The following is a 22,325-nucleotide window of genomic DNA, read 5'->3' as shown; positions in this document are numbered from 1 at the left end:
TAAATTATTACATGAAATATTTTTACAATGTTATAATACAACTCATTAAGAATATTACATGGGAATCTTTACATGTTGCACATCTTTCTAGGCACAACATTACATAATAAAATAAAATAATAAAATAACAATATTATGCAATGTGTGCAACACCCATTATCTCAACATAGTAACATGTCGAGAAGACTCCATCATGAAAATCTCAAAACTTGTCAAAGACATATCAAGCTGGGAAACTTAACCACTTGTAAAAGTTGGAAAATCCTCAAACACATTTGCTAGATGTTCATATTCTTAATTTGCAGGGATGCAAGGAGCAACAGAAGAAATAGGAAGAGTCATTGTATTGACTTTCGAGACTAGAATAGGAGTGAATATAGAGGAGAATGAATGCACATCATCATGTACTTCATGTAGAAAAGGCTCTACATGTATAGATGGTGCACAAGCTTGTGCAAGATTTGGTGGAGATATGACCATGGCTCCCCATCTTCATTTGAATCTTCATTATCAAATTCTATGTCCAGTTCTTCTTCTAATTCTTCCTCTAATTCTTGAATTGGTTTAGAGATTTGAGATGATTTGGCTCATTTTCCACCCTTCAATTTGAATATGAGGGAACCCTTAGCATCAAAGGATAAGGCACCATATTTCCCTATGATTTTTAGTTGTGACTTCCTACCAGGAGGAGCAAAAATTCCATAATCCAAGTCCATCTTAGGATTTACTCTTTTAAGGCCTTTATTTTTCAACCATTTGTTGGTATTTATTGAGATACACTGAAATCTATCCATGATAGATGTACCTTACTTTTGTTGACACTAGATAGGAAAAGGCCACTTCTTATCAAAGTCAACTTGATGAAACTCTAGATCAAGGATTTTGTCATCATCTTCAACTTGGAAATCTGAAGGCATCTCCAACATGTTAAGATTGATTATCTATTGTAGGGTTAATCTGTAGTAGTTTATCTTCATGATGTCAAGATCTGTCCTCATATCAATCCATATTTTTTTCGATGCGATGAACATGAGTGTAAGCTCTTTTCATTTGAGAATTCATCTCTTAGTAATCAAAGTCAAATCTGGCCTTGAACTTCTTCAAGGTGATCAAGTGTAACTCTACTTCCATGTTTTTTTCTTTAGGTACAAAAATGATCGAATAGTTGCCTATAGACAAAGGTTTAGCTAAGGTAATGCCAAAACTAGGCCTATGCATAGCATGTTGATCACTCTATGCATCCATGATCTATCTAGCTAGCTCCATCAAGATCTTTCGATCATAGCATACCTAGGGAAGGTATATGGCTTGCCTTTAAAATATCCAACTCTCAAGTATGTAAAAGCTAGAAACTGAATGAAAATACAATTGTATTGGTTCACCTTTTCCTATGCCACATCAGATACTCTTTTGACAAATAACTATTTATTGAACAAACATTAGAAATGTCCAAAGAAGGCATCTTGGTATTCTATAATGAAATTTACTATTTTCCAAAGTGATTTTGTCATAGTAATCCCAAATAGGAACCTGAAGATGATCTCCCTTGGTTGAGAGACTAGAGAAAGATCCCATGGCAGCAAAAATATAAACAAGGTAAGAGTTCATGTAGAAAGGCACTGAAGTTCCCACATTGAGTATCTATTGGCAAAGTGTAGTACTAATGATCTCTCCTCAAAAGATGTGTTCTTTATTCTCCATGATTTGAAACATGAACTTATACATCCATGGCTTGAAATCAATAGAATCTTTGAGACCGCAAATTCTACTAAGAAGGATGATGAGATCCTTAGATTCTTGATTGAAGTTATACTGATGAATGGTCTTTGGCCATCTTAAGAAATTGTTTCTTTTATTTTCTAACCAATATTGATTGACATACTTCTGTTAATCACCTTTCTACCCATTCCAACATGCCAAAGATGAATCTTTGATCAAGTTTGCACATTCTTCTTTATGTGGTACCTTGAAGATTTGTTCAATGACCTCAAGATCAAGGCTAATGATAACCTTGTTGTCAGCATCCTTAATAGTCTTTGTCTTTGGAGTAAAACATCATGCACATCTGAGAATGAAATTAGGTTTTATGGCCACCATAGGGAATGTAGACACCAAGTGAAAGTTACTTCTTTTGATACGCTTCATTTTATGGCCAAGTGGAGTTTCAACTCTCTGCAGAAATTCAACCATGTCCACATAACCAATCTTTGTGTCCATCACATTATCAAGAATAGATATGACTGATGAAGGAGCTTCTTGAGCCAATTCTTTATCATATTGATATTTCATTTTGCCTTTGGATTTTGATGGTGAGGACATTTCTTGTGCTTGTACTACAATGCAAAAATCCCAAAACATAAATACATCATTAGATGGAATCACCAAACAAGTTGATTCGTGATCAAGAAAGATTTGGAAACAAATTGGAGACTTGGTAGATCCAAAGAAATGATCTCAAAGAAATCATATGCATATGCAATGGATGAAAATGAAATGAATGGAATGTGGAATGAAGTGTTATGAAGGTGGAAAAAGGGAAGATGGAATGAATGAGAATGTGTGAAGGTGGAAAGCATGGGAATGTGTGCAAATGAAGATTGTTGATTTTCATACGTGACATAGGGTTTTCAAGGTATTATTGCATGAGAAATGAATACATGTATGTGCAACATGTAACAAGAGATGAGAGGTGAGATGAGATGCTGAATGTGGATGATGGAGGATGCACTTTACATGCAAGTGTGAATGGAGGATGAGATGGAAAGCATGGGAAAATGCAGAAAGATGCATTTGCTCATGAAAGTGTAAATGCATATGGAAGGATGGAAATGGAAAATGGAAAAGGGATAATGAGCTTTATAGTCACTTTTGGTTGAAATGAGAAGTCAAAGTACATGGAAGATGAAAATGACATCTTTTTGACTTATCAAAAAGTGACTTTTAATCAAAATTAGACCTTTTGGATGTAATTACATGTAAGGCACTTCGTGTAATTGTGTCATGTGAATCAATTCAAAAAGTGAAATGAGTGAAAATGAAAGAAAAAAATGAGATTGCATGCATCTGTGGATGGTGAATGAGATGGAAAACATGTAATTGTATTCATCAAATGAGAAGTGAGGTGTTGTGGCATGGAGACCGAATATGAAACATGATGATGCTTTCGCATGAAGTGAAACAACAAGAAGTTATTGAGAAAGAACTTGTGACTTCTCCAAAGTGGAGAAACTCAGAAAGCAAACACAAAACACAAAAACACAAAGAAAAATGTACCTTTGGGAAGTGATGCAATTACATGTAAGGCACTTCATGTAATCATGTCACATGAATGAATGCAAAAAGTGAGATGAGTGAAAATGAAAGTAGAAAATGAGATTGCATGCATGTGTGGATGGTGAATGAGATAGAAAACATGTAATTGCATTCATCAAATGAGAGATAAGGTGTTGTGGCATGGAGACAGAATATGGAACGTGATGATGCTTTCACATGAAGTGAAACAACAAGAAGTTCTTGGGAAACAACAAGAAGTTCTTGGGAAAGAACTTGTGACTTCTCTAAAGTGGAGAAACTCGGCAAGCAAACACAAAACACAAAAACACAAAGAAAAATGTGCCTTTGGAAAGTGACTCAAACATGCTGACACTTTAGCAATCAAATTCAAAATTGGAACTTGGGAAAGAACCAAAAACATGAAAATGAACAAATTCTTTATTTTTAAAGGAAAAATGCACTTCCCGTGGCTTAAATTTCAACAAGTGGCAATCATCAAGAAATTATGTGCATAAAATTAGCAAGATAAGCACAAATTAAATAGCAAGAAAGATGAAGTCCACTAAGATTAAGTGCCAAAAATGAAGGAGAAAGATGCTCCAATGTTGAAAAGCTCTCCAAAAATGTCTTTTTCCAACTTTGTAAATTCGAATGGGAAAGCACAAAAAATAAGGAGTTCTTGTTAAAAGATGTCAAAACATGCCCTAAAAATGCTCCAAGATCTAACATTTTTTAAATGTTCATGCTTGGGACATTTTTGGTGAAAAACATTCTTAACCAAGATGAAAGATCAAATCAATTTGGTGTTTAGACACCAAAATATGCACCAACATACAATATAATCAGCAAATAAGCTCAAATCGATTTGTATTGGAGCAAAAAAATTGATGAAAAATGGTGTTTTTTGAAGTTTTCTTCAAAAAATGCCCTAGGTTTGAGCTCTCCAAAATGATTTTCAGCATGTCAAATCCATTATTGATGCAAGATAACTCATTGCTAAGAAAAAATGCCTTCAATGGAGAAGATCTGTGAGGCCTCACCCGATCAGCCATGGTATAGATGACATAATTGTATTATGGTACTTCTAATTTGATTTTTTGATATACTTTCAAGACTAAAGGGTTATGTCATTTTAATATTTGCATTTTGATGATTCGCACTTTTGTCTACATGGTAGGACCTAATTGATATATTTAATGATTTCATTTCATGTTCTAAATTATTTCAATTGCTTTAATGGAAACTGAATTGTAGAAATACTTGAATGTCAAATTGTAATGTTCAAATTAAAATTAGTGCCAAGGATTGATTGAGATATGCAAACAAACCCAACACACATGCCTTGTAACTTAATAGTCATGGATTTAATATTTCATCACTATGATAGAAATAGATTATAAGGTTGTTCAAAATGTTATTCAGATCATGTTAAGAAAAGATCAATATTGATATGTAGGGATTGATATTTTAATGTTTCAAATATTTTACATGAAAATAATTAGAAAGGGGAAAGCTAATTTGAAAATGATGAAATATGCAAGCCTAATGTTGAATGTGAAAGTGATTTATTGCACTTGTTTATATATTGCTTATATGATTTTCTTGGATTACTGATGCTCAATTTTAGTATGCAAGAATTTGACCATGGGATTTAATGGGGGACCAAGGCTCAAGCCATATGAATATGACATAACCAAGGTTGAATCAATGGAAAATATTCAAACCTCATTGTAATGTGTTTTGTTATGTAAACGTGAATTGTATGGGTGTGTAATAGTTTAAATCATATATCTTATTAGAGACATGTCACTATAAATGTAATGTGTTATTTTTATGTGTCACTTGACACTTGTTTTGTCCATGTGTTGATGACTTGACATTTAGCGTTTTGGTCAAAAGTCACCTAACCTAAAACCTAACCCAATGCAATACCCAAGTTAACCCCTTATGGTAGAGTGTTAAGAGAAGTCTCCATCAAAGGGAAATTCGAATTCCAACTTCCCATTAACCTTTAAGGATCAAAAAGTGGTCCTAGGGGGTTATTTTGGTGAAAAATAAATGCTCTAATGATAGTACTATGGGTTGGGGGTCTAAATTTAACCTTTAGTAGGCCTAGATGACCTTGGGAACCCTCCAAACATGTCACTTTCTTAGAATTTCGAAATTGAAGAGTTCACATTTTTTCTTCCACTTGGTCAAGATACAATTTTAGAAAGGGGCAAGGATGTAAAGAAAGGGAGGCTTCTTGTTTGGGCTTTTTTTAGTTGAGTGAGAAGTTGGAGACCTTTAAGAGGGCTTGGGAGAAAATTAGGGGGTTTCCTACACACTCTCTAACTTTAGAGACTCTTAGGGTTTGTAAGCTTGGGAGGGAGCTCTTCTACAACCATTCATTACCATTTTACAAAAGGATTCAAGGTTGGTTTCTTCTTTCCCATGTATTATTTTTCTTCAAAACTTGCATAATGGTATTGCATTCATGAGCATGTAGGGGTGTGAGTTCATATTGTGAGTAGATTTCATGGCATTGTATTATTATCTTGTATCTTGTTGTATTGTATTGTGTCTAATGAGCATGGAGTTTGGGTTTTCATTATTCTCTTGTTTTTTTTGAGTTTCCATGATTTTGTGTATGAGTGTTGTTATGGGTGTGAGGGGTTGACTCACCCTTTGGGGAGGGAAGAGAAGTCTAGGGTGAAAGGGTTAGTTGGGCTTGAAAATGTATTGAGACCCTTGGAGTATGGGCTCCATTGTATGCCATGATCATTCATATCTTGCTAGGGGTGATAAGGGAAGTATGATGTATAAATTAATTCCATGGAGTATGGGCTCCAGGAAAGTTATAGCTAATGGTAGTGTGTATGGAGGATGTTGTGGGAACCCTAAAATGGCATGAAATTTTTATATGGTGGAAGCCTTGAAAGGGCATGAAATTTATTTTTTGTAGGTATTATTTGATATGGAAAATCTACATTTGGAAAGCACACCTTCACCCTATGTTTATGGTTCCATTGGTGAACCATTGTGATTCATCCTTGGGATGGGATTCTTCAAACTTTGAGATGTAAGGTATATGTTCTTTCAAGTTTGTATGTGAATCCCGGTTTGAGCCTTGTTCCCCTAGCATGGGGGTGGTCTCTTTGGAGGCTTGTGGTTGGGTGGAAAGCACCCATGGTCCTTGATTTTTTGTTGGATTGTTTTTGCAGATTTGAGCTCATGGGAGCAATGAAATCAACCTTGGAATGGTCACCTTGTAGATGTGCTTGAAGAAGGGAGCTTGTCTTTGTGCATTGTGCATGTTATGGAGGATCTCTCTCCACCTTTTTTTTGTATTGTTGCAAGGAATGAATTGCATAGTAAGCAAGGAAGGGATGTGTTAGATCATAATGCATTTGAAAGGAGGGACTATTTCTCTATGTTGTAGAATGTTACATTGTAAAGATGAACCCTTAATTTTTGTCATTTGTGTATTGTATTGTAAAAGTGGAGTCTTCATTTTAGGTCCAATTTTGGGAGAGATGCATCCATGAAAGAAATGAAGAAATTTGGATAATGTCCTATGTAATTGTATTGGAATATATAAGGACATGTATTTAGTTACAATGAAATGGAAAGGTTGACAATCATAATAGTCATAAATAGAATGTAAGAGAAACTCATTTTATAAGATATCTCATTGTCGATGCTCCTATAATGAACCTACATGTTTTGTAACTTGCTCATTTTTGGAATCAAGAATCAATACATTTCCAAAATATTGTTCATATAAAGAAATTTCATGATGCCTTAGTTCAATCAAAATATCTTTTCAAGTTCCATCATCTGAAACAATAGTTTAACATATTAGTTCATAATTATTCTTGTTTAAAGGAAATTTATGTACTAGGTAATTATACAAGTGTTTTGCAATAGATCCATTAATTATTTTTTTGGTTGAAGTATCAAAATAGCATCAAACTAATGCCATGTTAAGACTCACAATAACATAGATTGCATAGAGAAAATATCTACAAATGTATACATAGTCCAAATGCAAAATTAAACAAGGCTATAGCTAGAATTTAATCCTTTGGAATTTGTATGAGGATTGGCAAAAATATCCACTTCTATTATAGTCTATTATTTTATTCAGGAGGGATATTCTTGGAACCTTGTATATCAAATGTTGATAAGACAACCTATGTGCTAGGAGATAAGGACTCAAAAACAATAATAGACACCTAACTCATAAGTAATTATGAGTGAAGACTCTTTGAATCCTATGACCATTGTGACTCAATATAAAAAGAAAGATCATGTAAAAGTCAGGACCTGGGCCTTTTCCCCAAACACCTAGACCAAAGGAGAGTACCATACAACCATTGCCATATAAAAATGATGATAAAAACAATAAAGCTAACAAAATAAAAAGGAATAAACAAACAAACATCTATACTGCTAAGAACAATAGCCATTATTGGTATGGGGACAAGTCAAACAAGTAAATCATTTCAAATGAATAAAAATAAATAAATAAAAGCACCATGCAAACATTTTGCTAAGCACCTCCTTTCTAAGGCCACCTAGGTGCATGTGATTGAGTATGAAATGGATTGACATAAAGTCAGAAACTAGCTCCAAAGTGCCTCCACCTCGGGACAAGGGGAGTGTACCCATCTAGAAAACCTAGATTCTAGTCTTAGGAAGTAATAAAATAACAATAATATAGACTAGGTTAAAAAGGTGCCTAACATAACTTGTGTGGGACATAACTTGTAAAGGTCTTAGTGCTTTGGGAGATGTCATGTCCTTGACACATGTCAGGCCTGCCCTTAGGTGTCTCCCCCATGGAAAATAAGGCGCTCATCCTTGAGTCAAATTTTTGAACCTTGTCATGGCCACCTAGGGTACGAGGAAGTCTTAGGTGGGGTAGGTAGGTAGGTGTAGAATAACATAATAGAAAGTTATTTTTTTGGTAAATGGGAGATGTTAGTATGTAGTTTTGTTTTAGTAGTTCTATAATAATTAGTTTTGTTAGCAAACTTTAAATAAATTATTATTATTATTAAATGTTAGTGTGTAGTTTGTTTTAGTAATTACTTTTGATAATTAGTATAGGATTGTGTTGTTAGCAAACTTTGTTTAAAATAAATAAATTTATTTATTTATTAATAGATTTCTTACTATCCTTCTACATACATGAGTGCATGTAAATTAAGTTTAGTTAATGGATAGGATTTAAGTTATTATTTTGTCTCCTTTTATTTATTTTATTTTATTTAACTATTGATCCAATTAGGTGGTAATCGACACTATAAAGTTGACAATCTGCAATAAGATCTTAAAGAACTTAAAAATAAAATAAAATAATAAATGAATCAATAAATAAATAGTACATATATAAATACATTATCAATAGTCAAATTAATAGTACTAGTTAGGAACTTAATGAAATAACAACATCCTAGAGCTCATGAAAATTAGTATAACTGAATAATAGAAAATAAAGATAATAAAATTAAATAAATTAAATTTAGAAACTAAGGATAGTTAATTAATATTAATCTTGGAGCTAGAGGGAAGATTGGAAGGGAGTTTAATACTTACTAAAGATTGGCATTGGCTTGGTTAGTTGGTAAAAGTAAAATTAGGGGAGTTATGGGTGGAAATTGATAGGGGAAAGAGTTAATAGGATCAAAATTTGGGGATTTGATTGGAAGATTGAATTATATAGTTAGTAAGGTATAGGATAGTCATTAATAATTATATTAATCATTAGTTATGCAATGAATCCGAGCTAGCTAGTTAGGAATGCATTAAGTAGAATTGAGAATTAATTTAATTGGGGTAAGTTTAATTAGTTCATTATCTAATAATAATAATAAAGTTAGTTAGTGGAAGTTAGAAGTTAGTAGTATTATAGTTAAGAGGTGGAGTATAATGGTATATTTATCCTTAAGTATATTATGAAATATGTTTAAAAAAAACAATGACATGTATAATAAGTATATCTTAGATGTGATTTGTTACATGGGTGTTATGATGTAATGATAGCATATATGTGGTTAATAAATATACGTTATATCATGTGATTTAGTATTATGTGAGTTGAATAAAAATATATAATTAGGTCACGTAATCATAGTCTGCATAGATCTAGGTAACCTTCAATATGAAAGAAAGAGTGTATGTTGGAGATCTGTATGAAGTACAATTATAAATCAGTGGATTAAAGTTTCCTCGAAAGTGGGTTATAGATAGTTGTTACCTAAGAGTTAAGTTGTGGAATGTGAGACTAACAACAATTTAATAATTTAGTAATAGGTGATGGTAGGAATTAGTTCACAGATTAGTTTGGAGATATTCGATAGTATTCATTACAAAAAAAAATGTAGTTGTCTTTTTTCCTAAATTTCGGGCATGACAAGATCCCATACAAATTGATCAAGAAAATTTCCCTTAATGATCAAAATCAAGTTCTTGGAAGGCAATGACATGTATTTCTTCAAAACCAAAATTTTTGAAGGGCAATGCACATTTTAAAACATGCTTTTAGTTTAAATTAGACCTCTTTGGGTCAATGACATGTTTTAAAATCCTTCAATAGGAAAAATTGGACCTTTTTGGGTCAATGATGTTTTAAAATGTACAAATGATCAAAATCACACTTTTTGGAGGGCAATGCAAATTTTAAGTTGCATCTCACATTTTGGATCCAAAGACATAAAAAATTACCTCTTGATGCAATGACATCAAAAAGGTCCACTTTGATGGCCTTTTTTATGTAATGACATCAAAAAGGTCCACTTATGATTCCAAGTTGAGTTTTATATGAAATGACATGTAAAACGTCCACTTTTGATATATTTTACATGTAATTGCATATAAAAGGTCCACTTTTAATAACTTAAAGTCATTTAATCTACTTAATTTCATAAAAATGTTACTAAATGGGTCATAAACAATACTTATATACCATATTTCAAAATACAACATATAAATATCATTTAAAAAGTAACATTTAAATGAGTATTCAATTTTAAAATTAAAAAATTAATTGGAACTATATAGTTATATAGTCACTTTAACTGAAAAATTTAAAGTTAAAGTAACTTAAAAACATAACAAAAAGTGAATTTAAGTTATATTTATCAAAAAGTGAAAGTCAAGTTAAAAATATAACATGATATTTTTAATTCATGCTGTTATACTAAAAAGGTCCACTTTTGAGGCACTAAAACATGCATATCTCTTAACTAACAACTCCAATTGAGCTCTAGGTTAGACCAAATTGAAGAGAAATGTGGAAGGCATGAAATGAGAAAAACCAAAGGACTAAAAACCAACAAATGCAAACTCAACAGAAAAGAAAAGGACAATGGAGGCTTTGAAAATCAAACAAAGGCATGACAAAAAACAAAAACAAAAAGACTTGACAAAAGCCTTCAATAAAACAATTTGATATACAAATTGAAATTGATCGATCTATCAACATTAAACAATAGAATATCAACATTAACATTAAACAATAGAATATCAAATTAAACTTAAAGAAACATGAAACTAACTTGAAAATTTTTCGTGTTGTTACCAACATTTTGTGGTAACAAAATGCAGGACAACAAAGCATACCAAGTTTCCCTTTAAAGTGCTCCGCTTTTAGTTTTCAAAGAGGTTTTGTAAATATGTCAACAGTTTGCTCATCAGTGTTGATTTATACTAACTTTATGACATTTCTATACACCATGTCCTTGATGTAGTGATAGGGAATCTGGATGTGCTTTGATCTATTGTGGAAAACTAGATTTATTGATAGTTGTATACAACTTTGAGTGTCACAGCTCATGACTATAGGGTTCAAGGATTTCTCAAATAATTCAATTAGTAACTTTCTTAATCAAACTACTTCTTGGGCTCCCATATGCTATGTATTGTGCTCCATTAGAATTCTATGTGATTGTAGATTGCTTCCTGCTGAACCAAGATATCATTATAGATCCTACACTGTAACAACATCCTATAGCGCTATTACAATCAACAAAACTATTGGCCCAGTTCAAATATGGATACCCTTGAAGTTGTATTTCAATATTATCATATTTTAGACTGAACCCACTAGTTCCTCACAAGTATCTTAAAATATATTTGGTTGTTATAAGGTCAATTTTCTTAAGTTCACACATGAATTGACTTTATGCATTCATTGCATAATAGATATCAGGACAAATATTCACCAAATATATTAACGAAATAATTATCTATCTATAATGTGTGGGATATGTTGATTTAAATTCAGATGCATGACTTCTAAGCTTCTCAACATTTGTCTCCACTAGTGTAGATAAGAGTTTACAGTCCATCATTCCAAAATTGTTCAATATGTCTTTAATATATTTGTCATGATTTAAGAAAATATGGTTTACTTTTTGCCACACTTCTAATCCCAAAAAATAGTGCATGAGACACAAGTCTTTCATATCAAATTCAGACACAAGGTCTTATTTACATTTTATAGTGATATGATCTTCCTCGATTATTAGTAAATTATCAACATAGAGAACAAGTATTAGCATGTCACCATTGGTTCCTTGCAAGTATTTTAAAATGTTTCTGGTCACCATAAGGTGAATTTTTTTAGGTTCACACATGAATTGACTTAATGCATTTGTTGCATAACAAATATCAGAATGAGTATTCACCAAATACATTAATGAAACAATTATCTGTCTATAATGTGTGGGATCTATAGATTTAGATTCAAATGCATCACTTATAACCTTCTAAAGGTTTGTCTCCATTGGTGTTGATAAGGGTTTATAGTCCATCATTCCAAATTTGTTCAATATTTCAATAGTATATTTTCCATGATTTAAGAAAATATAGTTCACTTTTTGCCACACTTCTAGTCCCAAAACATAGTGGAAGAGACACATGTCTTTCATATCAAATTCAGACATAGGGTTTTTTTTACATTTTATAATGATATGATCTTCCACTGTTATTTGTAAATCATCAATATAGAGAACAAGTAGTAACATGTCACCATTAGATACTTTGAAGCATATTTTTGGATCTATTTCTTTTTTGGAGTATCCTAGTTTAGTAAGATAATTGTCTAATCTTTCATACCATGCTTTGGGAGCTTGTTTAAGACTGTAGAGAGCTTTCTTCAGTCTAGACACATTGGAGTTCTCTAGATTCATCTATTCATCAATAACACCATTCAATTTCTCTATCCTTTTGGTTTCTCTAGATACATCTATTCATCAATAACACCATTTAAGAATGTGATATTTACATCCATTTGATGTATCTTCTATACTTTAGATGCAACAAAGGCAATTACGGTTCTTATGGAGGTATATTGAGCAACATGGGTGAATGTTTTTTTATATTCAATTCTAGCCTTCTAAGAGAACCCTCTAATAAAAAATCTAGCATCGTGTTTTTAAAAACTTTCATTTGGTGTATATTTAATTTTGAATAGCCATTTAGAGGAGACAATTGATTTATTCTTAGGTCTAGGTACAATGTCCTAGACATTTTTTTTAAGATAGATTGGTATTTCAATCATAGCATTTTCCAAGCTTGACATGTTAAGGCCTCTACAATTTTTGATGGTTCAGATTTGATGAGCTCACTTATAAGCACAATGTAGCATGAGTGACTTCTTGCTTTCATACTTTCTCTAAAGATTTCATTAGGGGCTACACTATTTTATTCAATCATCTTCATTGTGCATAGTGGTCTTTTCCTATTGGACAAAATCTTAGGATTTTCAGAATTAGATTGTATAGGTCCATGATCTTTTGAATAATTCTTCCTCTAAATCTCAACAGTATGGTTTTCATCTAATTGTGTGCTTGATTCATCATTTGGTTCTTCAATATTTTTAAAAGTATTATATGCAACATCTTCTTCAAATTTAACATCTCTACTGATTTCAATTGTTCTTTATCCTGGAATATATACTCTATAGGTTTTGGAAGACTCACTGTAACCAAGAAATATACCTTTCTTTTTAGAGTGTTCTAGTTTACACTTCTTCTCTTTGGGAACATGAATATCTATAGGGCAACTAAAAATTCTTAAGTGACTTAAATCTGGTTTGTTTCCTATGAATGATTCTTCAAGCATTATATTCTCTACAATTGAATAAGGGCATCTAGTTTGAATGCACGCTATTGTACTTGAAGCTTCAACCCAGAATGCTATGTGAAAGTTTTGATCATGCATAATGGCTTTAGTAGCTTCAATAATGGTTCTATTTTTCCTTTCTACTACTCCATTCTATTGCATATTATAAGGTACTATATACTACCTTTTAATCACAACAAAAGTGCAGAATTCTTTTAAAATTTTAAAAATGTACTCACCGCAATTGTCTGATCTCAAAGTCTTAATTTTCTTTCCAATTTGATTTTGCACTAATGCTTTAAACTCTTTAAATTTCAATAATACTTCATTTGATTCTTTAAGCTTTGGAAAAAAAAAATTCAGGTTTTTCTTTAATAGCCATCAACAAAAATTAAGTAATAGAAGAATCCCCCTAATGAGGATATTGTCATTGGACCACATAAATCAGTGTGAATAAGTTCAAGTACAATTCGTTATTTATGTTCACTACATAGAAAAGATTCTTTGAAGTTCTTTCCTAAAGCACGGCCATTGCAGGTTCCAACACGTTCAAATTTTAAATTAGACAAGCATGTCACCACCTTTTTTTATAGACGGTAGGGTGTGAAAATGGAGGTGTCCTAACCTTCTATGCCAAATTTAATTACTTTTGGAAACTTCATGACTTAATGCTTGGTTTTGAGTATTACAAAAATAATATAAACTTCCATCTCTAAATCCTATATTGACTACTTTCTTGATGTTAGAATTCTTAGGCCAAGATAGAACTTAATCCTCCTGAAAATTGACATGATATCCTTGGTCTGCTAGGCCAGAAATAAATACCAAATTCCTCTTAATGCCTAGTACAAATAATACATCCTTTAGTTGCAAAGGCACTCCAATTATCAATTGTATTTAACAAGTCCCAAATCCTTGCACAAGATAGGTGGAGTTATCCCAATTGTAACTTCTTTAGTTGAGTGTCCTTCAAAAGTTTTGAGCTGATCTTTGAAATCCAGTTATATGTCAAGATGCTCCACTATCAATTATCCAAGTATTTTTTTAGTGTTTAGTTCATTTGATGAGACTAAAAAGAATACTATACTTTTACCTTCCTTGATTTCAACTATAGAGGCATGCATTTTGTTTCTTTCCGGGCAGTACATGTGAGTGTATCCAAATTTATCACACTTGTAGCATTGTATTTTAGAAATATCTCTCCTCTTGTAGGTTCATTTAGGATTATTCTTCCCCCTTCTCATTTGAAATTTATTTTCTTTCCTTTATCATTTGTGTTTGCATGTAGGGCTTGTATTTCTCCCTCTTTATTTATATTGATCCCTCTTGTTATTAATCTTGATTCTTCCTAAGTACAATCATTCTTATGTTGATCAAATTTAGGTAGTTCAGGCCGTGCATTGGTCCCTTGAATAACGCACTACCAAGAAGTTGGTAACCCTTTTAAGGCTATCAAGGACAATTCTTTTTCTTCTACATGATTTCCAATAGTTGAAAGTTGATCTTAGAATTCCAAAATTATCATAAACTACAATGTAATTGTTTCCCCTTTATTCATCTTGATATCAAGAAGTTGTTGTTTCAAGGTAAGAAGCCTACTTGTATTATTGATTCCATCTGTGTTTTCAGAGTCACAAATACATGATAGGCAGTTCCCATTTTTTATATAATTGGTAGTATATGATCCTTTACAACGTCTATAATAATTTTCATGGCTTTATTGATATGCACTTTTCCATATGGTTTTATTTGGTTCATTGTTTGGCATGGTTTATTTTCTTAAACATATGATTCTAATTTGAGTTCCCAAGAATGATCATTATTCATTATTCGAATTCACTATGATACAAAGTTTGATGCACCTTTGAGTTTTCCTTCAAGTCTGACACCATTAGCCATAAATTATAATTGCACTTTTGAATAGATTTTATGTAATTCTGATATTTGGATCAATATCTTATTCAAACTCAATCAATTTAGCTTTGATACCATGTGAAGGAATATAGATCAGAGATAGAGTGCAATACTGATTTTATTATTTTAATTTAATCAGACAGAATGGTAGTACTGATTTCATTCTTTTACTCCTTAAGACAGTTCTGAATCTGTGATAATATTACTGATGTCTATTTAATATTATTTGCAGTATGCTTGTGGAAGAAAACACTTTAACTTCAGATGTTACTGTAGGTAATTTAAATGAACTGATGTCTTTTTAATGATTTTCCAAATAGTGACACCAAGAATTATATATATATAAATTTAAAGAGTCGTACCCACATAGGGCATGCAGCCACATAGGGTCATGACCCTACGTGAGTAATGACTCATTATGATACTCGATAACATAAGCCCCATAACATTAGCATTGTCGTCGAAAGATAAGCCCGACCGATATAATTTAGACAGGCCCAATCATAAGATGTGGGTGCTTAGAAGTAATTGTTAATTTGTTCATAATGATGTATAACAATCTATTCATAACAGGTCATTCATTATTTGTAAATCATGTTCATAATTTGAATCATCCAATATTTATATATATATTATAACGTATCATTTCAATTATGATTTACTGTATGCTTCAATCCAACTGAAGCTACATATTTAACAAGTTGCAGATCCAATTATTTAGGCCAAAAGGTAGGACTCGAAATTCATAATGGCCAAAGTGACCTCAAAAAGCAGATTTGTGGACATCTTTTTCCCACACCCTTATTTGATTATAGCTTAACTTTAAGTTAATCTTTGAAAAATAGATGACCCTGTGTAACTCATCCAACAAATCATCAATCCTAGGCATGGGATACAGATTTTTTATTGTTTTCTTACTAAAGGCTAAGTAATCAATACACATTCTTAGGGTTTCATCCTTATCTACTAAAACCATAGAGGATGCAAATGGTCTTGAACTTGGCTTACATTCTCATTGATAGATTTCTTAATCTCATCCTTAAAATGTTTAGGATGTCTATACAAAGTGGTACTAACTAGTTTTATTCTTTTCAAGTTCTATAGTGTGTTCAAATCCACTATGTGGGGGACTTCCCGATGGTATTTCCCCAAAGACTAGATTGGTCTGCCCATACAATGTCACTGTGTCTGAATATACTCTCCAACTTTTTTGCTGTCACTGCTTTAGAGTGCCATCTAATAAACCATTGAATCTGATTTTCTTGCCATTTTACTTGAACATAAACTCCATAGGAAGTTTTGAGCTTATTTTCCAATAAATGACATCAATTGGGTCACTAGCATTGCATAGTCTCTTCCAAATCTATGACGTAAAAATCATTAGTGATGGTGTGATTATTAACGGTGATTTTTTAATTTGGCAATCTTGTTATACGTGAAACCTTCATGATCTTCTGTTTTCATTAAAAATACAACTCTAGTCCATACATACATGTAACACATTGATTAATATGTCTTATCTTGGTTTTCATTTTTCTGGCAAACAAAATACTGAAACGTTACGTAAGGAATATATTACATCAAAACTGGCACTAGAAAGATGCAACTTCCTACTCACGCCATAGAAGAGATAGCATTCCTAATTGTCCATGATTATCAAAATAAAAAATTATCTTTTAAGCAGAAAAGCTTAACCTGGGCCACTAGAAAATGCGTACAACATTCAAAAAACCTGTAATGAGAAGGCATTTGACCTTACACTAGCTCAATTGCAGCAACTTTCCGTCACCTTTGATTCAAGCAATATATTTGAAACAAAGGGAACCTTGTCTTTGAACTAACTAATATTCTTCTCTATGACTTGCATTGAGGCTCTTGAGGTAAATAATACAGACTTCTGTCAACTGCCTATGCATGGAGTGCCTACGGTTGTTTATAAGATATTTCATTTGTGTGCTGAAATATCTTAACGGCACCATCTCCACCACAAGTAAGAAAACCGCTTGGAAAGAGTTGGATATCTGTCACAGCAGCCTACAAAAGAGAAAAAAAAAAGAACATAAGTTTACCCTTCAACAAGTCAAACATATTTACAAAATCAATACAGGTCTTGAGTTCATAGAACTAGATAGTTGGAGTCGTGCATTTCTTCAGAAAAATGCATCCCTTGAAGTAGTATTATGAAAATAAATTGACAATAGAATTTTTTTTACAAAACATGTGAGTAAACCAAAACATGTGTACATATAGAATTTATGGATATCATGCATATAACCAATAAAAGTAATCTGCATAAAGATGCGAGGTTGTACAAGGACAAACCTATGAAATGTTATGGCTCAAAATTAAAATTGCTGCTAAATATTTTTCATTATGCCATACGGCTAAATAAAATGAGGGAGAGGGTAAAGAAAAAATTAAACTAAAATCCACAGTTAACCGAAGCAGTCAACTAGAAACTACATGCACATAAAATGCACCACAATTGTTTTCAGTCAGTTGACAAAATCATTTAACAAGACAATTTAGCCAAAAGGACAAATTAAATACAGCTGTGGAATAGAACAGAAGGTAATATATTATGTCAACCATTAATATCCTCAAATGACTAAATTAGGTCAATGGACTTGAACGTACATACAACTGCAGTACAGATGTACAGGGATACAGGGAAGCTAGTATAACCAAACATAAAAAAACTAATAAAAAGACAACAAAGCTATTGAGTAAACCATGAAACTTAAATACCCGATAGATCACCATGTAGGAAAAGGACAGAAGTCCAAGAGTTGTAATAAACTGTCATGCATTTCTATCAAGGGTCAGGCTAGAAGAACCAATGTCATATTGTAGATCAAATTGAGATGATTAGGAGTTAAAAAACTTAATTGTTATATTCAGACTAATTTCAAAGTTGTTATTTTATGTTACCAAGGTGCAAGTATAGGAACAAGGGTTCAACCCTTTTCCCAATCCTAGTATTGGTACAACCTATATGTGTGTGTACACACACATATATGTATATACACAAATATATATATATACATATATGTGTATATTAATATATATCACATATACATTTATGTATGTATAAATACATATATACATATATATATAATATATGTACGTATACATATTTATGTTGATTTTTTTCTCAGATATTAGATAAACAACAACAAAGAAGAGTTCAAACAATATACAAAAGACTCAGAATATTTACACTGGGAAACCTTTCCATTTGAAGGGAAAAACCCAGCCACACCAGCAAAATATCCTTTATTGTCATAATAATAAAAAATTCAGTACAAAGCTTTCAATTGATTCAATTACAATATACCAAGCAATCATATAAATAGATTTCATAAGATTCTTCATCTTACATGCAAAGGTCTCTTTGAGTCCCAAATATAAGACCCTTCAAATTTCCACATATTCAACACTTCACGCTTTTATACACATCTCTTCACATGACGTATGACACATGTCTTTTGCTTAACATTAACTTAAATATAATCACAAATATCTCTTTCAGCTGAAAATGACCATAACTATCATAACAAACATATTTTTATTAGAGATAAAGATATCTATCGCAGCTACAAACTTCAACAGTCCCTCTTAGCAAGAGAGATCTTTTACTGAGGAATGCACACATAGCTGCAAAAAAATGATAAATTCACATATGTTATCTCACCATAACATAATCTACCATAGTTACTTTATAAGCACATAAAATGGAGTCACTCTATTGACTTTCACCATGCCTCCTTGCAAAGGATAGAACAAAGTCATTTATTTCAAAACTTCTCCCAAAGAAGGATACATTTCAACCATGCCTACTCATAGAAGGTGATCCAGCATACCTACTCGCAAAGGATGGAATAAGGACTTTCACCTTAGACTTTTCCTAGAGAAGAATGCATATCCACCATGCCTACTTGTAGAGGGTGGTCCACCTTACCTCGTAGAGGATGGAACAAGGACTTTCACCGCAAACTTCTCCCAGAGAAGAATGCATTAATGCATTAATAACTGAGGTTTTCTCTTAAAAGAGATCCCTCTTAGTAGGGACAACTTTAATAACAATGTTTCCCTCTTAGCAGGGACAACATTTAATAACAAAGTCTCCCTCTCAGAAAGATAACAAAGACTCAACAAGGACAACATTAATAACAAAGACTCCCTCCCAATAGGAAGAATTTGATAACAGTGACTCCCTCTCAACAAGGATAACTTTAATAATAGTGTTTCTCTCTCAGAAGTGACAATTTTAATATTATCACAATAAGATTGCTTACTATTGCATAAACTTGCAAAGGATTGGACATCTCCCTTTGTCACATAATCTCCCTTTGAAGCTGAATAGTCTCTCTCTAAAGATCAATGTTGTTGCATCCTACAACCAATATAGATCAAATTGACATCAACTTATCAATGGTAAAATAAATCACTTGTTAAGAGATATAATAATAAATATTATCTCGTTGAGATCTAATCTCAACACACACACACACACACACACACAGATATCTACTCATACAAGATTCTGACTGTGAAATGCTTCTTGATAGCTTGGACTACATCCTAGCCAGTAAGTTTAGAGGCTTTGACCATATCACAGATTCTGCCACAAGTATTCCAATCAAGCTCCTAAACCTGCTTGTTTGTGGCCTTGCTCACACTTGAACTTGACAACTAAATGCTTTTGCAACATCCACAATTACAACTTTTAGATGCACAGAACAATAATTGACACAGTCCCTTGGACATTTGAGGCCTCCATGGCCGAATATCAATACCTTTAAGGCCAAGCTTCCCAAGAATAACTTCAAAACCCCTTTACCTTCCATATTGAGACATAAGTGGATCCCCACACTAGGATAAAAAATTGTGATCAAATTATTACAAACACACCCAATAACCGGTGTCAACGAATACAAGATTACATCTATTGCTGTAAACCCAACTACTTAATCAATCAATAGATGCAAAAAGTAGCAGATCAGAGTTTGCCCAGCTTGGTTGGAAGTTAAAATGAGAAGATATCCATAAGATGGGATACATTGATTTAAGAGATGGGTGTTAGGCAGTGAAAAAATATTTAGAAGTGTGGTCTCACCAGCATATACAATATCCACATAATGATCGCAGCAACTTATAATCCCCGGGTAGGTTCCAATCCCATCCAATGAAGAAAATAGGTTGCCATAATTGTTCTCTAGCAGCGACGAGAATTTTTTGACAAACACTTCGCCAAGACATCTAGTCTCAAGACTTACTCATGATTCTCATAAAAATTACATGAATTTTCAATAATTCTTGAGCTCCTTTTGACATTCTAGTTCTTGTATTATATCAACAATAATGCTCTTTACATTGGCCTGAAAAAATAATAATAAAACTGAAATACATCCAATAAGAATACAGAGTGGCCATACAACTCAACATGACTACCACAATAAGAAATAGGTGATGCCATTTCATCAAGGATTTCACAATTACAAAAGAGACCAAAGAAAAGAATGAGAGATATAACTCCGCTCTTGAATTGACATGCAAAAACAAGACAACGCGAAAATGCCCAATCGTATGGTAAGTTCCCATTTTCCATGACTTCAACCTGCAAAACTCAATATCGAGTTGTGTTATTTGATGACACTTGTATCAGTGGAAGACTCTCTGCAAGTTCACATGGTGATGGATAAGAAGCTATTGGCTTCTTCTACTTCCAAACAATCTGCATAAGCTCCAAGACAAATCTTGAATTGGTGTTAAAGCTACTACATACTCTACCCAATCTTCATCATAAAAAAAATGATCGAGTAATAAGAAGGTAAACAATGGCCAATCGATTGTCATCTTTAAACTTTGGGCAATCAAAGTAGAAATGAGCTAGTATACAACAACCACTGAAAAAATCCTTTGTAGAAATAAACCAGTATATAGCCCAACCCAAGTAATTGTAAACAAACTCTTCCCACCCATGCATTAAAAAAAAAAAAAAGTTCCTTGAAGCTCTCGCAAGGGGGCTCAAAAACCATGTCAATGAACATAGCATCATAGACTATCCACTAGATGAACTCCACCTCAGGAAACAACAACATCAACTTCTGGATCAAGGACAACTTCACCCAAAAACTTGATACTTTTGAGGCCATATGTGTCATGTTGTAGAAAATGTCAATACTGTGAAGCCTGCAGTAATAGAAGAGATGCTTCACAAATCTTGACAAGATCTTGGCTTGTTTCCCAAACTTCCCTACTCCAATGGTGCTCTTTGATATCATTACAAACAAGCACAATCACATCACTTTGGCATTGTGAAATGCCCTCTACAACTGCTTCACCCTGCACCCTAAAAAAACCTATGTAAACCTCAAAATATACATGAGCTTGTGAAAAAGAAACTTCCATAATTGTTATCTAAACTAGGCTCTGATACCATGTTGATGTTTTTGCCCAAATATTAGATAAACGACAACAAAGAAGAGTACAAACAATAAACAAAAGACTTAGAATATTTATCCTAGGAAAACCCTTCCATTTGAAGGGAAAAATCCAACCACACCAGAAAAATATTAGTACAAATCTTTCACTTGATTCAATTACAATATAACAAGCAATCATTTAAATAGACTGCATAAGACTCTTCATCTTACATGCAAAGATCTATTTGATTCCCAAAATTAAGACCCTTCTTCCACATATTCAACACTTCACATTTTCATACGCATGCCTCTTCGCATGTCATATGACACATGTCTTTTGCATAATGTTTAACTTAAATATAATCCCAAATATCTCTTTCAAGTGAAGATGACCATAACAATCATAACAAACATAGTTTTATCAGAGATAAAGATCTCTATCGCAGCTACAAACTTCAACAATATATATAGATGGATAGAGAGAGATAGGGAGCATTTTTTTGTTTTTTTAACTCCCAACTAATTTGAATGTTCCCTTTGAAAAGTTCAGATCAAGCACATTCTAGATGCATCAATGGCACATGTAGTACGCCCATC

The 22,325-nt window shown here is 32.6% G+C and overlaps 1 pseudogene; it reads right to left on the bottom strand.

Annotated features, from left to right (window-relative positions):
* Nucleotides 1-17,194: 17,194 nt before the first annotated feature.
* The window catches only part of LOC149563967 (uncharacterized), a 254,586-nt pseudogene continuing 249,455 nt past the window's right edge, over nt 17,195-22,325 (bottom strand).

The sequence above is a fragment of the Cupressus sempervirens genome, chromosome 4 (genome assembly GCF_028749045.1).
Source record: "Cupressus sempervirens isolate cs-2001-9-10 chromosome 4, ASM2874904v1, whole genome shotgun sequence".
In the NCBI taxonomy this organism is placed as follows: Eukaryota; Viridiplantae; Streptophyta; class Pinopsida; order Cupressales; family Cupressaceae; genus Cupressus; species Cupressus sempervirens.
This window is presented reverse-complemented; position numbering and strand designations above follow the sequence as displayed.